Here is an 18,956-nt window from a genome sequence, read left to right as displayed (position 1 = left end):
TAAGGTAAGGAATGAGGAGGTTCTACGCAGAATCGGAGAGGAAAGGAATATGTGGAAAATACTGATAAGGAGAAGGGACAGGATGATAGGACATCTGCTAAGACATGTGGGAATGACTTCCATGGTACTAGAGGGAGCTGTAGAGGGCAAAACCTGTAGAGGAAGACAGAGATTGGAATACGTCAAGCAAATAATTGAGGACGTAGGTTGCAAATGATACTCTGAGATGAAGAGGTTAGCACAGGAAAGGAATTCGTGGCGGGCCGCATCAAACCAGTCGGTAGACTGATGACCAAAAAAAAAAAAAAATGTAGACCCTTAACAGGGAAATGTTTGTAGGTCATTACTGTAGCTGAATTGCCAACATGATGACTTACTACATCAATGGGCAGAAGTTCAATTCCACGTTAATTTGCTACAGTTTGTTTTATTTTACTTGCTTCCCGTAAAGTATATGTAATATATGGAAATTTTCCTCTATTCCGATTTTGTGCAGTTAATTTTCCACAGTAGGTGCGACAGTTTTTAGGTTAACGAGGATTACTTGTGGTGGTAAGTGTGATGAAACTGGCGTAAATGTTTGCTGTGAGCTCATTCGTGTGGGTTGGCTCTGACTCCTACAGGTAATTACAGTAACAGTTTTAAAAAGTTCTGCGACTCAAAGGCTGGCAGACTCTCTTTGTCACACTAGATGAATATGCAATAGACAGAAAAACTATGTCACTCCTGCAACGGACACTCACAGACACCACATCCAAAATAAAATTTACGGGAGAAGTCTCAGAATCATTCGAAATACATTCAGGGATCAGATAATTGATGGTCTCTCACCGCTTCAATTCTAAATGATGTCGGACAAAATTATCAGACAGGGGGAAGAAAAACTAAAAGGCAGCTCGGAAAAATATGTTCACAAACAAGACAATCATAGAATGCTTGGCATTTGCAGATGACCTGGAAATACTCAGCAACAATAGACGTGAAGCACAGAAATACTTATATAAAATCTCTGCCAATACAGATTTAGTGATATCACAGAAAAATCAGTACACTGAAATAAAGATCAACAACACACAAGTCATCCACACAAAACACGGAGAGGGTAAGAGAGTGGATAAAATTCAAGTATCTTGGCATATACGTAAAAGGCAGCCAACATAGAACGAACACAAAAACTTCACAAAGCCTACAACCTGACATGGACACACTACAGTGAGAGAAACGTGTCAAGACAGCCTACTACCAGTAGCACTCTGCTATCAGAAACGACTAAGGCGGAGCATCAGGCATCACAGAAACAGGAAACATTGAACGTAAAATCCTCAGAAAATTTTTTGGAGCAGTACACAGGGATGGTATATGGATGAAGAGACTAACCAAAGGTTTATACGAACGCACACATAGGCTTACAGACATGGTCAGAAAACGCCGACTAATATTCTGTGGACACACATATAGAATGAACAGCAACAGACTCACAAAGAGGATTTTTAATGCAGCAAGCAGCTCAATCAACAAAGCCGGTTGGTTTCAAGAAATAGAAGAAGACCTAAAAGGAGCAGGAATCAGAACGGAATCGATAAATGAAAAAGAGAAATTCAGAAACATAGGTTTGCACACAAAATTTGAAGTAAAAAAATGAAGCAACCAGGGAAAAGATTGGCAGAGCAAAGTAAACAGGAACAAAATCGAAGAATGATGAGCTTTTGGGTAGAGGAAAAGAGGAAGGAAACAAGAGCAAATTGAATAATCATATAACATTCGAGTTAAACACTGTCTTAAGGGCAAAAATGTGTAATAATACTAATAATAATAATGGCGATGGTAAGGACAATGATGATGATGATGATGATGATGAATGTGATACTAATAATTACAGTCCTGTAAAAGGGCGAAGATGATGAAAAACTGATTATTGATTCTACACAACAGCAGCAACACGAAATTTGAGGTTCCCTTACGATTACACTACTGACTTCTGGAAAGGGTGGTGTTACACCCCATGGCCAACCTATTTTGGTACTGTGAACACACTGATTGTTGATCGCTCAAGAGTAACTCTGTGTAAAAGTGTTCTGGTCACTAGGCTTTAGTTTTCGAGAAAGAGATAATTGTAATGCATAACGTTTTATACTGTCCTTTAGTCTCGTCAATGCGTCGTGTGATACGTATCACAAAAGCATTCGAAACATCTGCTGATACGATGCGGTTGCTGCCACCTACATATTTGTGACTCTTATTGCGATATTGCTCTGTATCAAGCTTTCAGAAGATGTTACAAAATTTGATAATTTGTTAACCTAATGTATAGGGAGTATTATAAGAGTAGCACTACTTTCTGTTATGTTTTAAGTTTCTGTATTTGTTTAAACGCCCTTTGCAGCGTAAGTGCTGCAATATACATCTGAGTACGTAGGTTTTACGTTTACTGAAGTTTAACTAGTATCCCATCTTTGTTTTCAGGTGAGTTACTGAGGAAGAGAGGTCGCCCGGTTGCAGCTGATTCGAAGAAGTCTCGTCCTTGAAACCCGTAAGACATTTTCTGCTAGCGCCTATGTATTTCATATCAGCATATGGCTTTCCGTGCTCTTGCACAAGCATTCTGCACATTGCTTCAATTTTATTCCACAGCGCAGCTGTTTATAAAAAACACAATTAAACTGTGCACCAGCATTTGTTCGAGGCAGTAGCTGTTGTATCTGAACGAAATGATATTTTCTACTGTAGATTATCTGTCTTTATTCTTTTACATGGATTCAAAATGCGATGAAGGACAAATTGTCATCCATCTGCTTATGTTAGCCACAGTTACAGTATGGAAACGCTACCATACAAGATGATGATGCCTCATGATGACCTGATACATTTGCGAATTTATAATACATCAATTACTACGCTGTTTGTTTTAGAATGAAGCCTTTTGTGCTTAGAAGTCGACCACAAACAGTCAAACGCTATAAATATAACTAGTTGGAGATTTAATCTCTGAAATAAGATATTTAACAATTGACATCCACACCTACCACAGCACTAAGGGGGACAAAATGCGCATTTATCGTTAATTTCATGTCTTCGTTGCGGGAACTCTACGAAGTTATGTGAAATGGACCGAAGATACTACTGCAGTAGTGTTGTTAGCAAACGGTACGCAGATTTCTTGGGGACATCGCGGGAAAGTAGTGTGCCTCTGTTAAGGACACCACATAAGAGCCTTCAGTGCTGTATTTTCTAGAGTGTGATTCTAGTATTCCTGACACTGATCGTGTGTTGATTAAAGACGGTACAGAATCCAGAAACTCACTGTCTGTAACAAGTCGATGTAGCCTATACAAAAGTGCAACAGATTTTGTTCAAGTAACGTAAAGAGAATCGTTGAAAGCAAGGTTATTCTCGTAACATTCTGAAGCATAAATTTAGCATAAGCATAAGCATAAATTTAGAGAACCAGCCTTCTTGGTGTACTGTGTAAGGAAAGTTTGGTCGGATGTAAAGACATTTGGTCATTATACACACCCACTATACGCGAATGGAAATAGAACCGCGTAATAATTATGCGAGGTATCGTGTTTCAAGAACTGTACAGGGGTTAGATTGATACATATGTAACAAATTTATCGTCAGGGATTTTATACAAACTGTTACTCTGGCACGTTGACACGTCCGGGTGCCCCTGTAGCTACGTTAAAATCCATACCTCACGAGTTGCTGTAGATCACACATCTAGCAGATGGTCATCCCGGTACTGTAGCTGGCTCACAGATTCGGTGTTTCGCAAACCGTCTCCTGAGGCACACTGCTCGGAATGAGGAAAAGGTCAATAAATATAGCATACTATCACTGAAAGCGTTATGCTCAGATCTAGAGACTGACACAGGAAAGGCTGGACACCATCAAAACAGTCTGGAGAGTGACTTTTTTAGTCATTGCAAATGCTGGGTATATTGAACCCTTCGCTTTAAGCGGGTCGCAAGAGCGGAACACAGCAGCGGTTTTATAATCATCGATGCCCTGTCACGTCGCCACAACTCCTGCCCCTCTCACCAGCCCTCACCCCTTCATCCCCCCGGACGTTCCCTCTGACATGAACACGGCCCGTGTCATGCTTCTGTCCATGTGCAGGCCAAAATTGTCTGCAAAAGGCACCACATCCCTAACAGTCACCACAGTGTGCTCTTTTACATTTGGTTTAATACTCATCTGGTCATTAGACTAAGGATTGCTAGCGTTTTCTGGAAGCGTCCATATCGAATGCAGACAATATCTTTCAAATAAAACGAATAGATCAAACCACAAGTAAATAATATCAATGCCGTTTTGGAAATATCCAGCTATATCAAAACAATATAGAGCAATTTGAGTGGATTCCAAATTTAAGCGCAAAAATAGCATGGTAGTTTACTTTTAAAAAATCATCTACGTTATACCTAACACAGCAGATCGGACCTATTGACGAATATCATCAAATTAATAACATTCCGAAAATGTATGGCACAGTCAACAAAATTAAAAGAGGTTTTAATTAAAAAGCTAAGGTGAGAAGTAGGGCAGTATGATTACTGAACTAAGCAAAATTTTATCATCAATCAAGAAATACTTTGACAATCTATTGAATGCTTCTAATCTGGAATAGGCAATGAAAAATCCCAGCAGGAGCATTAATAACGATCAAATTCCAGAAATGATATTTTAAGAGGTGTTGGGAAGATTCAGGCATCTAAAAAGAAAAGAAAAGCAAGACAGCTGGGAGTGACGGAATTCCGACTGAAGAGATACTAAAATATGAAGTTGAAGCACTGCATAAATGTTTGTTTCATGTGATAAAGGTAATCTCAGAAATGGAGAAGGTACCAATAGAATGGAATCATTAACACTCCTAATACTTAAAAAAGGAGACAGGGATGACATCAGAAACTCTACGGAGATATACTAACAAACACAGACACGCTTGAAACCGTACACAGAAAATGTAATCGGCGAGCCGGCCGGTGTGGCCGAGCGGTTCTAGGAGCTACAGTCTATAACCGCGCGACCACTACGGACGCAGGTTCGAATCCTGCCTCGGGCATGGATGTGTGTGATGTCCTTAGGTTAGTTAGGTTTAAGTAGTTCTAAGTTCAGCGATTACCAAAATGGCTTTCGCAGAAATAGATGCACTGCTGACAATATATTTGTAATCAGAGTAAGAAACGAAAAATCATGGGAATACAAACAAAAAATACATTACTTGTTCATCGATTTTATGAAAACTCATGACTCCATTGACATACAAAGCCTGTGGAATGTAATGACAGATTTGGAATTTCCAATTAAATTCATAAATATTCATTGCTGATAACATAAACATGTTTTTGATAAATGGAATAAAATCTGACAATTTAAAAAATGGACTAAGATAGGGAAATGCCCTGTCCCCTCTTCTCTTTTATGCAGCCTTGGAGAGAGTTATGAGGAATCTAAGACTAATACCTACTGGGATCCTCGAAAAAATTGAAGTTAAGTTTTTAACATATGCACATGATATAGTGATCACTGGATAAAGTGAAGTAGATGTTAGTAGTTATTTGTGGAGCTCGTAGAAGAAGCATCCAAACTTGGCCTAAAAGTAAATGATCAGAAAACAAAACAGATAAAAGTTCAAAGATGTAGAGATGAAAAAGACAACCAGTCATATCTAATATTCGGCAACTATAAATTTGAAGGCGTGGAACAGTCCAAATTTCTAGGCTAAAAGTAGATGAACAATATCATACAAAAGTATAAGATACGGGAAAATGCTAATAGAGCCTACTACTCTGTAAAAAAAACTTTTAGAGTCTAAACTACTAACTGAGAAGACTGAAATGAAGTTATATAACACAGTTCTCTGACCAGTCCTAACCTATGGATCAGAATCTTGGTGTTTAACTCAAATGGAAGAACATCAGTTACAAGTATTTGAGAACAAATGTTATAAAAAATCTTAATTCTAAACTATAGTAATGAATCACAAAGCTTGGTGACAAGACACAGCACAGAATTCACATTCTAACACAACAAGCCACAATAATGAGCGTAATGAATTTCAGCAGACTTCAAAGGGCCGGTCATCAGATAAGAATGAGCAGCATCAAGTGGTTTCCAGAATAGTCGTGGAGAAGTTATTTGGTAAGAGACCAAGCGGGAGACAAGAGAGTACACAGATAAATGGAATTGAAACATTATAAAACAGGATCAGTGTAAATAATTGGCAGGAAGTAGCACAAGATAGAAGTATTTGAAGGCTACATGTGAGTTCAACGCGGGAATTTAGAGCCCCATAGATGCCAAGATGTTGTATGTAGGTAGATAACAGAATACTACAATTTGTCGCAAACCAATAAATAATTTACGAGACATCTCGTTTCATTCTTTGGACATAAGATTTAGAAACTATAATTAATAACTCAATGCATTGTGATGGTTAGTTACGTTGCTGCTCAATGATAAAGTTCAGCATTTAATGTTTAGTGCACTTTAGTCTAATTGGAGACTAAGTTCGATTTAATATATTTTCAAGGGAACTGTTGTGGCATACGTTCGAGATGCTTTCCGGGAAACTGCGAAAAACTATATGAATGATGACCGGACAGGGTTTAAAACTCTGCTCCACCAATCATATGTCCACTGTTTTCATCTGCACACAGCGTAAGGCGATGTGTAACAGCAGTATCTGCCAGATCTCCAAACGAAATAGTACTACTCCGAGAGTACTTGTCTTCGAAAAATCTGGAAGTTTTTATACTGTCTTTATCTAGTAAGTACAAGTACTGAAAAAATACACGCATCAAAAAAGTTTTGCATCAGCTCGGTTCCAGAACGTGTACAGAATATTGGAATATAGATCAACATAATTTCCGCCCTTTTTATTGCTCATGAAAATCACACATTGCACGTCGTACCACCATACAGCGAGATCTTCAGAGACGGTGATCCACATTGCTGTGCATACCGGCACCTCTAATACCCGGTAGCATGCCCTCTTGCATTGATGCATGCCTGTATTCGTCGTGGCATACCATCCATAAGTTCATCAAGGCACTGTTGAACCAGATTGTCCCACTCCTCAACGGCGATGCGACGTAGATCCCTCAGAGTGGTTGGTGAGTGACATCGTCCATAAACAGCCCTTTTCAATGTATCCCAGGCATGTCCGATAGGGTTCATGTCTGGAGAACTTTCTGGCCACCCTAGTCGAGCGACGTCGTTATCCTGAAGGAAGTCATTCACAAGATGTGCACGATGGCGGCGCGAATTGTCGTCCATGAAGACGAATGCCTCGCCAATATGCTGCCGATATAGTTGCATTGTCGGTCGCAGGATGGCATTCATGTATCGCACAGTCGTTATGGCGCCTTCCATGACCACCAGCGGCGTACGTCAGCCCCACATAATGTCACCACAAAACAGCAGGGAACCTTCACCTTGCTGCACTCGCTGGACAGTGTGTCTAAGGGGTTCAGCCTGATCAGGTTGCCGCCAAACACGTCTCCGACGATTGTCTAGCTGAAGGCATATGCGACATTTATCGGTGAAGAGAACGTGATGCCAATCTTGAGCGGTTCATTCGTCATGTTGTCGGTACCATCTGCACAGCGCTGCATGGTGTCGTGGTTGCAAAGATAAACCTCGCCAGGGACGTTAGGAGTGAAGTTGAGCACCATGCACAGTTTGAGTAGTAACACAACGTTCTGTGCCTGCACGAAAAGTATTATTCAACATGGTGGCATTGGTGTCAGGGTTCCTCCGAGCAATAATACATAGGTAGCGGTCATCCACTGCAGTAGTAGCCCTTGGGCGGCCTGAGAAATGAATGTCATAGACAGTTCCTGTCTCTCTGTATCTCTTCCATGTCCGAACAACATCGCTTTGGTTCATTCCGAGACGCCTGGACACTTCGCTTGTTGAGAGCCCTTCCTAGCACAAAGTAATAACGCGGACGCGATCAAACCGCGGTATTGACCGTCTAGGCATGGTTGAAATACGGACAACACGAGCCGTGTACCTCTTTCCTGCTAGAATGACTGGATCTGATCGGCTGTCGGACCCCTTCCGTCTAATAGGCGCTACTCATGCATGGTTGTTTACATCTTTGGGCGGGTTTAGTAACATCTCTGAACATTCAAAGGGACTGTGACTGTGATACAATATCCACAGTCAACGTCTACCTTCAGGAGCTCTGGGAACCGTTGTGACGCAAAACTTTTTTTGATGTGTGTGCAATATGTGATCAAAAGTATCCGGAAACCTGGTTAAAAATGTCTTACAAGTAATGCTGGAATTCAGTATGCTGTTGACCCACCATTAGCCTTGATGACAGCTTCCACTCTCGCAGGCACACGTTCAGTCAGGTGCTGGAAGGTTTTTGGGGAATAGCAGCCCATTCTTCACTCAGTGCTGCACTGAGAAGAGGTATCGATGTCGCTTGGTGAGGCCTGGCAAGAAGTCGGCGTTCCTAAACATCCCAAAGGTGTTCTGTAGGATTCGCGTCAGGACTCTGTGAACCACTCCGCTACAGGCCGTGCATTATGAACAGGCGCTCGATCGTGTTGAAAGATGCAGTTGCCATCCCCGAGTTGCTCGGTGGGAAGCAAGAAGGTGCTTAAAACATCAGTGTATGCCTGTGCTGTGATAGTGCCACGCAATATAACAAGGGGTGCAAGCCCCGTCGATGAAGAACACGACCACACCATAACACCACCGCCTCTGAATTTTACTGTTGGTTCAAATGGTTCAAATGGCTCTGAGCACTATGGGACTTAACATCTGAGGTCATCAGTCCCCTAGAACTTAGAACTACTTAAACCTAACTAACCTAAGGACATCACACACATCCATGCCCGAGGCAGGATTCGAACCTGCGACCGTGGAGCCTAGAACCGCTCGGCCACACTGGCCGGCTTTACTGTTGGTACTACACACGCTGGCAGATGACGTTCACCGGGCATTCGCCATACCCACACCCTGCCGTCGGATCGCCACATTATGTACCGTGATTCGTCACTCCACACGTTTCTCCACTGTTCAATCGTCCAATGTTTACTCTCCATACACCAAGGGAGGCGTCGTTTGGCATTTACCGGCGTAATGTGTGACTTATAAGCAATCGCTCGACCATGAAATCCGTTTTCTCACCACCCGCCAGTCATAGTACTTGCAGTGGATCCTGATGCAGTTTGGAATTGCTTTGTGATGGTCTGGATAGATGTCTACCTATTACACATTACGACTCTCTTCAACTGTCGGCGGTCTCTGTCAGTCAACAGACGAGGTCCGCCTGTACGCTTTTGTGCTGTACGTGTCCCTTCACGTTTCCACTTCACTGTCACATCGAAAACAGTGGACCTAGGAATGTTTAGCAGTGTGGAAATCTCGCGTACAGACGTATGACACAAGTGGCATCCAATCACCTAACCACGTTCGAAGTCCGTGAGTTCCGCCGGGACCCATTCTGCTCTCTCAGGATGTCTAATGACTGTTGAGGTCGTTGATATAGTGTATCTGGCAGCAGGAGGCAGCACAATGCACCTAATATGAAAAACGTATTGGGGGTGTCCGGATACTTTTGATCACATAGAGTACTAAGAATTTGACATGTGCAGAAGCAAATACTCAATTCGTCAATTTAGAATACAGCTGCATAAAATAAGACCAGCTAGAAGTATTGGCGACGAAACAATATTTCCATCTTAGTACCGGAAGCTTGAATTAACTCTCACTGTTGAAGTGGTACAGTAGTTGTACTTTTGCACCACAGTGACACGAAACCTTTTTAACAGAGGAAACATAGGCTTTCAGGCCTGCGCGTGACTTTCGAGTGGACTGTAAAGAACCTACGTTATTAGTGCCTTGAACATGGGTTTTATACCTATAAAACATCTCTTGCGAGAAGTGTTACTCTTCTGCTTTAATCTCAAGAGATCTGCCAAGGAAAGCAATCACTTGTTAGTGGAAGCGTATGAAAAACATGCCCTGTCGGAAACAACTTACAAACGTTAATTTCGATGACGTAAGGACAACGGTTTGGAGGTGAGTGACAAAATGCGTTCTGGTCGGTGTGGTGTACCAAGAGCCACTGCGTCTCAGATGGTGAATTCTGAACGACAGGAAGCACATTTACCGAATATGAATCTCTCTCGTAAAGATAAACGTCCCCAATATGCTTAGAAACATGACAACGCCAAACTGCTAAATATCAATGCAAAACCACATCTTGAAAATCGAGTTCAGGAAACCTAGAAGGGCCCCATCCGCCGTATTCACAAGGCAGTGCTCCTTCCGATTACCATTTGTTTCGGTAGGTACCGCATGGTCTTTCTGAACAACTCTTCATATCTCTTAACGATCTCGAAAACTGGCTCAATGAATTTTCTTTATATGAGAACACTACTTCCAATTAATTATCTTATAACATTCATCTAAAAAATGTTGTGGCAAACAAACAGCGAGATTTAATTCGAGAACCCAACAGTAGTCTTACGTTCGTTATTTGGTCGCATTAGGTCTCAGTGCCAACGGCCTTGCCGCAGTGGTAACACCGATTCCTGTCAGATCAAAGTTAAGCGCTTCGGGCTGGGCTAGCACTTGGATGGGTCACCATCCGGTCTGCCGAGCGCTGTTGGCAAGCGGGGTGCACTCAGCCCATGTGATGCAAACTGAGGAGCTACTTGATTGAGAAGTAGCGGCTCCGGACTCGGAAACTGCCATACGGCCAGGAGAGCGGTGTGCTGAACACATGACCCTCCATACCCGCATCCAGTGACGCCTATGGGCTGAGGCTGACACGACGGCCGGTCGGTATCATTGGGCCTTCGTGGTCTGTTCGGGAGGAGTTTAGTATTAGGTCTCAGTGTCGTTCACCATCGCTACAAGGTGATTACAGTTCCTATTACGGGCTTCGAAGTGTTATTTCGGAGACAGTCGACAATGTTTTGATAAAAAAAAATGCATAGTTTGGATGTAAAAATGTAAAATAAGTTTGAACATCGCATCGCTTTCAATCTCCCGCTTCACGTTACGCACACAGCTGAACTCTGACTTGTGTGTTCTACCACGAGCCCATAGCTTAGGCACTGTTTTCAATACTCGTCGTAGGATTTTATTCTACATGACGAAGGACGTCCTCTTCAAATTCGACAGTGCGGCGTGTTCGTGGAGCGTCACACTAAACTGTCCTAGTTGCTAACATACCACTTTCTTGCAGCCGTTATTGCAGTCTGAAGAAAATGGTATGTGACACCGGAATCACAACAGGGACTGACCACGCCGCCCTATTCTCAGTTTTTGTACGTACCGCAAAACGGGAGACTTAAAAGTGACCCAGATCTGCAATCTTATTTTATAATCAAACGGTGCATTTCCAGTTCTGTTCAAAATATTCAGGAACTTCGTCATTTCACGCCAATGCTATGTTGCAGCGAAATGCGGATGGCATCCCTACACAAGCCTGTGTTTAATGTGTAACTGCCGGAAGTGGCATTGTTGTAGGTCTCTTCAGTGCTGTACTGAGCAGAACGTTGCGTCAAACTGTTTGAGAATTTCGAGATCGCAGAGTTAGAGGAGCAACGCGTCTGCATTAAATTTCACGTGAAACTCAGGAAAACCTTTCCAGAGACACACCAAATAATGTAGGAAGTAAGTGCTTAAGCTGTACTCGGTGTTACGAATGGCCGAATGGAAGTTAAAGATGACCCTCGGTCAGAACACCGTTCGACGTCTACCGACGACTTAGAAGGATTAGTTCGTCATGAATTCGTGACACAGAGATAAGCTATTAACCGATTGTACTGTCTGGATGTGCTGCGACGCCTGCGAGAAAACTTGAGAAGGAAACGACCTGAAGGTGGAGAGACAATTCATGGCCCTTGCATTACGACAACGCGCCCGCGCATTCATCCCTGTTGGTGCGTGACTACTGCACAAAAAACGAAATCACTGTGCTGCCTCAGCCTCCGTACTCTCCATTCCTGGCTCCTGCAGTCTTTGTTTATTTCCAAAGTTGAAAACCACCGTTGAATAGAGGAAGATTTGCAATGATAGATGAGATAAAACAAAATTCATATACTGCACTTCGCGTTATCCAGCAAGAAGAATAACAAGACTGCTTCCGGAAGTGGAAACGGCGTTCAGAAGGGAGTATCAATTGTGGAGGAGAGTATTTAGAAGCATACCTTGCACAATAAGTAAAAGGTAAGCGCAGAAAAATTTTGTGGACGAAGTTCCGGAAGTTTTTTGAACAGACTCCTTTCCAAGACTTCAGCTACTAAGTCCTCTCTACAACCCACAGAAGCCCGTAAGATAACTCGTGAAACACCCTGTGTACATCAGCCAATACTTCCATGCATAAACCCCGGTGCTAAACATAGAAACCTAGAGATACTGAATCATTTTCACAGCTATTTATGGCTGCTCTGAAACAATTGAACTGCCATAGTTAAGTTGTGATATGGTTCAAATGGCTCTGAGCACTATGCGACTTAACTTCTGAGGTCATCAGCCCACTAGAACTGAGAACTACTTAAACCTAACTAACCTAAAGACATCACACACATCCATGCCCGAGGTAGGATTCGAACCTGCGACCGTAGCGGTCGCGCGGTTCTAGACCGAAGCGCCTAGAACCGCTCGGCCACTTCGGCCGGTTGTGATATATTAACGAGATGTAACCACGTTTGCAATCTCCTTCTGGGTGACGTAGACACATAAAATGTGACTCATATTTGCGGAAGTGAATTGAGTAGTGTCCTGTTAAGTGAAACGTATGTAATAGCCTGCTCAGAAGAGAACAAAAAGAAAGATAAGAACCTAAACTTGTAGCTCCAACTGCTCTAAGGGCTGTGATACCTCGAACAGACGAGCTCTTTCGTCACCTCTATAAAATTTAATTAATGTTTGTCAAATACCAGTACACTGTCAGACTTGTGATTAACTTTTGAATATATTTATATATTCCATTGACATTTTCAGCTGATGGGTATTTTATAAAAACTAATTACAAAACCAAGTATTTACGGAATTTAATAAAAACGGAACCAGAGGACAGAGGCAATATTATATGAGTGAGAAGTAAACTTCAGTTTCTACAGTGTGGACTGAATGCGAATTTGAGATGTCTATGTTAAGGGAAACACGTTGTATACTACAGAAATGCAAAAGGGGTCATCCATACATTCCGTGAGCACATTTCACACTCAGATGCCAAGGAAATTAAGAACCAAATTATGGCCGGGTGGAGTGGCCGCGCTGTTAGAGGCGCCATGTTGCGAATCGCGCTGCCCCTCCCGCCGGAGGTCAGAGTCCTCCCTCGAGTGTGTGTGTGTGTGTGTGTGTGTGTGTGTGTGTATTGTCGTTAGTTTAAGTTAGCTTAAGTAGTGTGAAAGTCTAGGGACCGATGACCTCAGCAGTTTGGTCCCTTAGGAATTCACACACATTTGAACTAAATTATGTCTGTGTTGACACTTTCACATTTTAAGCCCTCACGTCGTTCCCGTCGCTTGTGGGGAACACGCAGCAGCAATTTAATCTTTTCTTAATTCATTGTTTCCTCTGACTGCACTGTACTGGTATCATTCAGCTAAAATATTTCACAATGGTTTTTATTTTTGAACTGCCGCCGTTTATTTGGAGCTGACGGGTATTAGAGACACTTACTAACAAATTTGGTGTCCAATGAAATTTACATCGAACCACTCTCCCGTTGCTTGTATCCCAGAATCGTCGAGCAGAATGAGGAAATATCCTTGTTACTAGGAAATTGTGAGCGAAAGGAAGGATCCAAAAGTTGAACTATAATAGCAATACCACCTCCCCAAGCGCTTAATTTTCTCACTAAGCAAGGTGCTAGTTCAGAAATTAGCTTTGAAGAGCGACACATCAAACTCTATGCTGTGCCTGGAATAAAACAGCTTGACAAAGAGCTCTGGGTGCGCCAGCTGTGTTTTGAATTACTGATGAATTTTTGAATAGTTTAAAGTTGTAATGCCCGATCATAGAGTTGAAAGAAATGGATAGGAAGAAAACCCAAAACAGTACGTTTTCTGTCTTCCTCGACAACGTGAATAGCGTCCTTGTCCCCATTATTTTATCGCAGATTACTTCTCCGTTTAATAAACCCATCGTCAGTAACATTGTCGTGTGCTCTCACTTAATATGTTGCACATATGTAATTGTAATGTCGGACCATGATGTCTGTCATCTGTTTACCCACTTTTTTTTTTCAACGTGCATGTTTCCACCGTGTAGTTATGGAATTTCTTCCAGCTTCTTCTTGCTGACACACAATACCACTGCAAACATTTGCCCAAGTAGCGTGCGTTAGCTGTATTGATCATTCTTACAGACAAATGATCGATCGAATACTTTTTTATGAATATGTTAGTGCCAGTTTCGTAAGGAAGTGATCTGGAATTTCCAACACCTATTTATCCAAAGGAGCAAGTAAGTGCCTGTAATTTTAGTCTTACCATTTGCTAAATATTATAGACTCAAAAAAGTAACAAGACTAATATACTCTTTTGGTGATATGAGAAGTACCCCCTTCTGCGATAAAATAATGGGGACATGGACGCAGATAAAACAAGGACATGGATGCAGAGAGCCGTTTTAGAACCTTGTCAACGCGCCAGTTACGTAAAAATAAACGTCACCATTGAAAGACTGCTAAGATAAAAAATGAAATAGGGACTGAAACAAATCTCTTCTGAGATTGTTGATAATACTAATAAATTCAAAACATAAATTTGAAAGGTGAAAAACAAGAAACTTACGTGAAACTAAAAAATAGACGGAAATCCTCGGCAGCACTGCAACAGTTGAACGCTCACCATGCAGACATGGAACACTACCAGAACTTCATGTGGCGATCTTCCACGCTCCTGCGCAGCTGGAACGATGTTACTCTGGAACACAAAGCCATGACATCAGCAAATGATAACATCTCTGAAATCGTAACCGTGACAATTGACTTCATGCAAGGTAACTAAACTCCATCGGCCGAATTAACTGCCATTATTACAACACAAATTCAGAGCAGCAGTTTTCTACAGTAACTATGAGTTTTGTTGAAATCAGCAAGCTGAAGCAGTTGGAAGACACTGGACTTCCGCTCTGGAAGATCAGGTCTGAACTCCCCACCTGACCATCCAGATTAAGATTTTCCATTGTCTCTCTGAATATACTATGGCCGGGAAGCTTCGTTTGAAAAAGGCCCATCCAATTTTTTCCTCGTCATCTTCGAGTTTATACCCCGATGTTGTTGTCATCGGCGAGACATCACAACTCAATCTCCGTTCTTCCAATTATTTTTCCAAACAGATAGAAAAAATGAAGAAATGTGAAGAAATAATCAACTGTAGCTTCATTCGATTCTTCAAGAAACTATCTTTATGCAGACAACATTATTTCAAGTATCAACTAACTTGTAGGGGGTGGACATAAAATATGGTAAATCTAAAACACATTACCATGCGTAACACGGCGTCGAAAAACCGTTGACATTCAAAAGATCTTCTAGTCGTCTGGGAATGGATGGATATAGGCCCCGAATGGTTATCAAGGGAATCTTCTACTGTTCTTCCTGCAAAGTAATTGCGCGTTGAAGTTAATAAAATGAAGATAGATAGCGATCACACGCCCTTCTCTCCAAAGTAGACCACAAAGGCTCAATCATTCTGAGATCTGGTGACTGTTGACCAAAGAAGACGAGACATTTCAGCCCTTGTGCCCATAAAACCAGTCATCGGCGATGCGAACTTTGGGAACAGGGTCCAGGCATCTTGCAACATAGCATCAGCCTTGGGGAACAAACACTGTACCAGGAGATGGACCTGATCAGCCAAAATTGTCATATAGTCCTGTAATGCAACCTTGCAGAAAACCCATGTGGTCCATGGAATACCACGATATCGCTGCCCAAATCATTACTGAAACCCCGTCATGTTTCACTCTTGGAACGTAAACTCGACTAGCCGCGCGGGATTAGCCGAGCAGTCTTAGGCGCTGCAGTCATGGACTGTGCGGCTGGTCCCGGCGGAGGTTCGAGTCCTCCCCGGGCATGGGTGTGTGTGTGTGTTTGTCCTTAGGATAATTTAGGTTAAGCAGTGTGTAAACTTATGGACTCATGACCTTAGCAGTTAAGTCCCATAAGATTTCACACACATTTGAACATTTTTGAAACTCGACTAAGTTAGATCTGTGTGAAACAAGACCGTTCGGTAGTCCAGGTTCTACTGCTTCGGCACCACGCTTTCCTGTTCCAGCTCACCGCGCAAATTCCTGCTTATGGACCTCCCTTCGTTTTTTGGTGCTGACAGGTTTAGTGAGTGTAACATTCGGATTCGGTTCTGCAGTGACTTTACCTGCCGTCGTCTTCTTTTTTTCCCACATAATCCTCTTCAATTACCATATGTCACGATCACTCCACAAGCACTTTCACCCGCACTGTGAGTTAGTGGATGATATTTTTTCCGCTCTCCCTGTGTGCGATGCAAATCTTCGATAAGGTGCCTCCAGAAACACCAAACACTTCGGCTTCCTTGGTTACGGAAGCAGCCACCATATGAGCACAATCATTTTACCCACGTTATAACTCACTTAGCTCCAACATAATGCATTCACAACCACACAGAGCACTGTTCTGGCCGTGGGACACACTTGCAACGTATTGAACACGTTTCACAGGTGCCTTTCATGGTCAAATATAACAGCACAACTGGCACGCTTGGGTGGCATCTGCACTTACGTTCAGGCATGCATTTCTCGTGGTTTTTCCGTATTTTTGTCCCACCCCTGTATGTTACCTCCATTTTGTATGACAGTAAAGACGAGAACAACTTTTAGTTATATTAACCATTCAGCCTATTTTTCCTCGAACACGTGGTTTCCGGAATTTGCATGTGGAGACTGCCAGTCTTTATTCCTACATATTTCAGGAGTGTACGTGGGACGTTATTACTTCATGAATTGACTGAGCTGTAGAGTCTTAACGTGATAATAAATAGGTATACAAAGAGGGAAGTTACCTGTGCTTCGCTTCATAACATTTTATTGCGATCCACTTTTTCCGTGAGTTCCATATCTTAGATTGTCTGTCGAAAATGGTTCAAATGGCTCTGAGCACTATGGGACTTAACATCTGAGGTCATCTGTCCCCTAGAACTTAGAACTACTTAAACCTAACGAACCTAAGGACATCACGCATATCCATGCCCGAGGCAGGATTCGAACCTGCGACCGTAGCCACCGCACGGTTCCTGACTGAAGCGCCTAGAACCACTCGGTCACCGCGGCCGACTTGTCTGTCAAGTCAGATTACAGAGACGCTTGCGCACGTAGTACATACATCGCTGTCGTCATTTTCGTTCTACTCGCTGCCTGTTGGAAAATACAAAAGGCATAAACGCCATTTTAAGAATACTACTTCTGCGATAAATTTTGCATAGGCCATACTTCAGCATTAGAGCTTATTGAGTCGATCAGTTAAAATATATCACGAAAAACATTTCATGTCAAAAGTTTAGTTTAACTTATGATTGTAGCTAAGCAGAATGCATTCTAAGGTAATTTCCTAGTCAATAAAAATCTTAGGTCATGTGCGATTAACCATACATTTGAATTATTAATATGCGCTTATCACTGAATTATTTAAGAAAAGGAAATAATTATAAATTAAAAAGTGATTAACTTAAAATATAATTTGCAAGTTTTCTTAACCTTATCTGAGAGGCTAGAAATTAAGAGTCAGTATTCAGACTATTTTATTTCGTTGTGCTGCACGTGTAAATTTTAAAACTTCAAACTATTCAGTTTAAAGTCTACAATAAGTAGATAGTTTACCCAATACCAACAGCCACCATATAAGACGGGTGGCTACCATCGCAATGAATATTAGTACTCTAAATTAAAGTGCAATTAACACAACTGTCTAACAGTCGTGTATTTATAATAGTGCCTGGCAAACGCTATTATAGCTTGTTCATATACATATTCAGAAAAGCTGATAATGTTGTAAATATGACAGAGTAAAATCTTGAGCAACTCATAGAGAAACGCATATTTATACCAACGTGTAATATTATCCAAAGTACAGTGTGCGATATTGCAGTACCCAGGACTAAGCTGTTCTTTGACTTTCGGTTGATCAGGATGGTATCTCAAGCAATGAACAGCTATAGTACCGGACATGGAGGTAAAAATAAAGGGAGTTATAATGAGGTCAAAAAGCTAAAGCCGACGTCCGCCATCTTAGTTGCCACAAAGCATTACTTTCAAGTGTTTTTCTTCTGCCCAGAACAGGGAACACAGAATACACAGAGTTCACACACAGTCACGTAAAATTTCCGAAGCTAAGTGCCACAACATTGGACACACTTCATCAGATGCTTTAATGAAAAGTGTTTCCTCATATACATAAAATAATGATTTGCCAGATGAAAGCAAATGAACATTGAATTAATAAAATGATAGATACCCGCGGTAGCATGCTTCATTGCTTGAAATATTAGGAAGCGGAAGATTTTGTTGTAATCTATAAAGATCGTTTACTTTTTCAGAGATTTTTTAGGGTTCAAACGTTCGGAACCTTTAACCCCGAGAAACTTGTCTGCTTTCTTCTTACGTTCTTCATTTTAAGTCGTTAGATGATGTTTCTGCTTGTTCAAAGTATGTAGCTGAGTTGAATCCGTCTCCTTGTTTATTTGTAAATCAAGTTTAGAGCAATCGGCTCTAAATTTATCACACGCTGAACGTATGTCAAAACTTACGTTGTAGTTACAAAAATGAGTTGATACTGTTTGTGCGACGCAGGATTTGGAGGACTTTTCTCTGAATATAACAGTTGTAACATACGAATATAAAGTTGTTCTGGTAAATATTTGCTATCACGAATGCTATAAAAAGAAATCGGCCTCTTAGGTGCTACAGTATATGATATGTTGACACACTTC

General features: G+C 41.7%; 1 protein-coding gene across 2 annotated transcripts in view; it reads left to right on the top strand.

The window, feature by feature from the left end:
• The window catches only part of LOC126457734 (neuromodulin), an 895,299-nt gene that overhangs the window by 376,296 nt on the left and 500,047 nt on the right, over positions 1 to 18,956 (top strand). The window contains exon 2 of one of the 2 annotated variants that reach the window (XM_050094276.1): positions 2,464 to 2,530. The exons of the other annotated variant lie outside the window; for it this stretch is intronic. The gene's annotated coding sequence lies outside the window, so the exon portion shown is untranslated. The remainder of the gene's footprint in view (positions 1 to 2,463; positions 2,531 to 18,956) is intronic. 2 annotated transcript variants of the gene reach the window in all.

This window comes from Schistocerca serialis, chromosome 2 (genome assembly GCF_023864345.2).
Source record: "Schistocerca serialis cubense isolate TAMUIC-IGC-003099 chromosome 2, iqSchSeri2.2, whole genome shotgun sequence".
Classification (NCBI taxonomy): domain Eukaryota; kingdom Metazoa; phylum Arthropoda; class Insecta; order Orthoptera; family Acrididae; genus Schistocerca; species Schistocerca serialis.
This window is presented reverse-complemented; position numbering and strand designations above follow the sequence as displayed.